Source organism: Apodemus sylvaticus, chromosome 6 (genome assembly GCF_947179515.1).
Source record: "Apodemus sylvaticus chromosome 6, mApoSyl1.1, whole genome shotgun sequence".
NCBI classification, from domain to species: domain Eukaryota; kingdom Metazoa; phylum Chordata; class Mammalia; order Rodentia; family Muridae; genus Apodemus; species Apodemus sylvaticus.
In genome coordinates, this window is record NC_067477.1 from 63,775,899 (window position 1) to 63,779,786 (window position 3,888).

The following is a 3,888-nucleotide window of genomic DNA, read 5'->3' on the forward strand; positions in this document are numbered from 1 at the left end:
CTAATGGAGGCACTTCCCCAACTGAAGCTCCTTTCTCTGTGATAACTCCAGCTTGTGTTAACTTGACACACACAACCAGCCAGTACTCTGCTCAAGGGTGGTACTGCTCACAGTGGGCTGGACCCTCCTACACCAGTCATTAATCAAGATAACGCTCCACAGACTTGCTTACAAGCTAGTCTAATGGAGGCATTTCCTCAACTGAAGTATGTTCTTCCTATATGACTCTAGCTTGTGTCGAGTTGACAAATCTAACCAGCACATTTTTTCTAAAATGCTAGGAAAATAATAACCAAATGCAAGAGTAAAGTTGGACATTACACTGATACTATATATAGCAGCCAACTAAGATGGATCAAAGACTTAAACAAAGAAACTGAAAACTTGGCCCTATGCTGTGGTTCTTTTGATAGTGTACTTACTTGCCTAGTATTCATGACGCTCCAAATCCCACCACCAGAAATGAATAACGCCACGCTGGCAGTCCCAGCATTCTGTAAGTAGAGGCTGGGGGATTAGAAATTCAAGGTCATACTCAGCTACATAAGACTTCTCTTAGCCAGGTGGTGATGGTGGTGGTGGATGCCTTTAATATCAGTGCTCTGGAGTCTGGAGGGTCTTTCTGAATTTGAGACCAGCTTAGTCTACAGAGTGAGTTCTAGGACAACTAGGGCTACACAGAGAAACCCTGTCTCAGAATATCCCCCCCCAAAGCCCTCAAAAACAAAAACAAACAAACAAAAAACACAGAGAGAGCAAGAGAGCCCATTAAGCCTCTGCTACAAAACAACAAAATTACCCTGAACTTTTCTAGAAGAGAAAGAAAAAGCACACAGAAGTAGAAAGATGAACAAGCTCAAAAGCTGCATGGTCAAGGCCTTGGAGATACGCAGATAAGCAGCTCAATAGATGGAAAATATTGCAAGTATTTGAAGATACATAACTAATACAGAGCTTCTTTAACTCCCTGGGCAGTGGTCACAGACAGGTAAGTGGCCTGTGCTCCGTGTGTAGGAACAATCCTAGTCCATCTGTGTGGCTAATTTAAAAAGACCTGTAAGTAAGGGCGTGGTGTTGGGAAGAAGAAGGGTAAGAGCAAAAAGGGTAAGAGAGGAGTATGGGTTCAGTATGCCCCAAATACATTACACACGTGTATAAAATTGTCAAAGCATTCTCTTCTTAAAAAGGCCTCCTATGGGACTGGAGAGATGGTTCAGTCAGGAGCACTGGTGGTTCTTCAGGACCCGGGTTCAATTCCCAGCACCCACATGACAGCTCACACCTGGCTATAACTCCAGTTCCAGAGGAACCCTCACACAGACATACATGTGAGCAAAAGACCAATGCACATAAAAATAAATAAGTATTGGGGAAAAAAGGAGTTCCTACAATTCAGTAGCAGAAAACAGCCTGATTGAAAGTGGCTAGGACTGAGTAGATATTTCTCAAAGAAGGAATACAAATGACCAAATAAATGCATATGAAAACATGCTCAACACTGGAATGCTCAACAGTGCAAAGGAAAATGCAATCAAAACTGTAACATATTACCTTATAGTGCTTAGGATGACCAGCACTATGGGATGATGTAATGTATACTTAATATACATATGCATGTGTGTGTATATAAAACAAATGTTCCTGACAATGTCCAGTCATTACTTCCCTTGATCCTTTATGTAATGTTAGGATGTAAATTAGCAAAACTAGCTGCTATGGAAAACGAAAAGGGAAGAAAATTACAAGTTTTTATTTTCACTAATCAGCCTTCAGAGGCCTTTGGCTGTACTCAGATACACATGTTGAGTAGATGCTGGACAGTGGTGGTGTACACCTTTAATCTCAATATTCAGGAGGCATAGGCAGGTTGGTTTGAGGCCTGCCTGGTCTCCACAGTGAGTTCCAGGTCAGCCCAGATTACACAGAGAAAGCCTGTCTCAAACTAAAACAAACAAAAAATAGGTTTTTTTTTTGGGGGGGGGGGGGTAAGACGAGATCTTAAAAAAAGATTCAATTTAAACTATGGGTGTCTGCCTGTGTGTAGTTGTGTGTACTTGAAGGGATGTGCCTGGAAGTGAGAGGCATGGGATAGCCGAAGCTGGAGTTCCACATGATGAGAGCTGCCCTAGATGGCTTCTGGGAACTGCAAGCACTCTCGACCACTGAACCATTTCCCCAGTTCAAGGAGCTCTTAAAGGTCCTTGGCAGCTTATGTTTCCTCTGTGCTTGGCAACAGCACGTGGTGGCAGACAGTGGGGTTCAGTCACTTGCAGTGTTAACAGCCCCATGCAGGTCTCGGGGACTTCGACTCTGTGTTAGAGATATTGTGCACACACGCGCATGCACATACATATACACACATGTATATCCGTCATATACTGGCCATCCTAGGTGTTATTAAGTATATGTTATGGTTTTGTTTGCATTTTCCTGAGCAGTGTTGCGCATTCCAGTGCTGAGCATGTTTTCATGTTCATTTGGTCGTTTGTATACCTTCTTTGGAGGAACATCTATGCAGTTGTAGAGGTTTTCAATTAGGTTGTTTTCTGCTAAGGAGTTGTAGAAAGTGGGGATTTTACAGTCTTTGGCTGCAGCTGGTCTTCCAGCTTACAGGCAGGCCTAGGTTACAGGATTCCTTAGCCCTTCCTTAACAACTGTGAGCGCACTCGTGAGTGCGCTTGGGCTTTTCTGTATGCCTAGAAGTTAAGATCCCTTAAACTGTAAATAATGCTATTGGCCCAGGTTCTTAGACTGTGACTTTTTTTTCTTGTCTCACAGTCCAAGCAGACTTGAAATTTAATTTAGTCAGGGAGACTTCCAAGTGCTGGGATTATAAGCATATACTTTGCACTCATATTAATCAAACTGCCATCTGAATTAAGCTAGCACGTGTTATTCATGTCTTTATATTTTTCTCTCTTTCTGGAAACAAAGTCTTGTAAGTCTTTATACCAAAAGACATGCCTGAGATGCCCAACTTATCAAGAATACATTTTGATCTCCAGTCTTTCTTTTAACCAAGAATATTCCCCAGAAGGGATGCACCGTTCCTGGAGGTACTGCAATACCAGGTTGATGCGTGGAGTGGACGGAGCAAGCTCCTATTCCAACTCCTAGCTCCAAAAATCCATTTAATATATTGTCCTCAGATAGAGGACGTATCAGATATTAAACTGATAAGAACAGATACTACACTTGATCTTAGCCAAAAGGCCGAGAAGCGATAACAGATTCAGTCCGCACAGCAGTGACCTGTGCCTGGGAGACACATTTCCATCGTGGTGACCTCTCACAACCCTTACTTCCTGCCTTCCTCGCGGCTCCTTCCTACTACAGTCCGCGTCCGCGTCCTCCACTCCCCACTCCCTCTCCAGCACCCACAGCTTCAGCTATAATTTGCACGACCCCGCTCTCCCGGCGTTCCTGTGCGCTCAAGTCCATTTTGATTTGCATATCTCACCCTCTCTCCAGGGGCGTGGCGACGTACGCCCAACCTAGCGGAAAAACTTTCTTGATCTCAAAGTTGCAGTACTAGATCAGGCAGCACAGGAGCTTTTCTCTTGATCTACGTAGTGAGCTTATCTAACCTGCTTATACAGTCAGAGAAAGGTGTGTTTAGAGTAATCACAGCCATGGAAGCTGTGTTGGTCTCATTGGCTGCCTTGTGTCTTTAGTACTAATTCACAGCTCTGGGGTTTATGTTTGGACCAATCAGAGCCTTGCATTTTTAGCATCAGTCACAGTAGTCGTTTGTTAGACCAATGGAAAAGTGTTCCCTCTCTAGCTTAGGCTGCATGGACATCTAAAGGTCACTGAGGCTTGTGATAGCGACATATCTTATGTAAATTGTTTCAAACAGCCTGACTGATACTTTGCTTTTGGGAGCAG

At 43.5% G+C, this 3,888-nt stretch overlaps 1 non-coding gene across 1 annotated transcript; it reads right to left on the reverse strand.

Annotated features, from left to right (window-relative positions):
- Positions 1–3,034: 3,034 nt before the first annotated feature.
- On the reverse strand, positions 3,035–3,225 carry LOC127688209 (U2 spliceosomal RNA). The gene has a single exon (XR_007978620.1). It is a non-coding gene; the product is annotated as a U2 spliceosomal RNA (small nuclear RNA).
- Between the last annotated feature and the right edge of the window lie 663 nt (positions 3,226–3,888).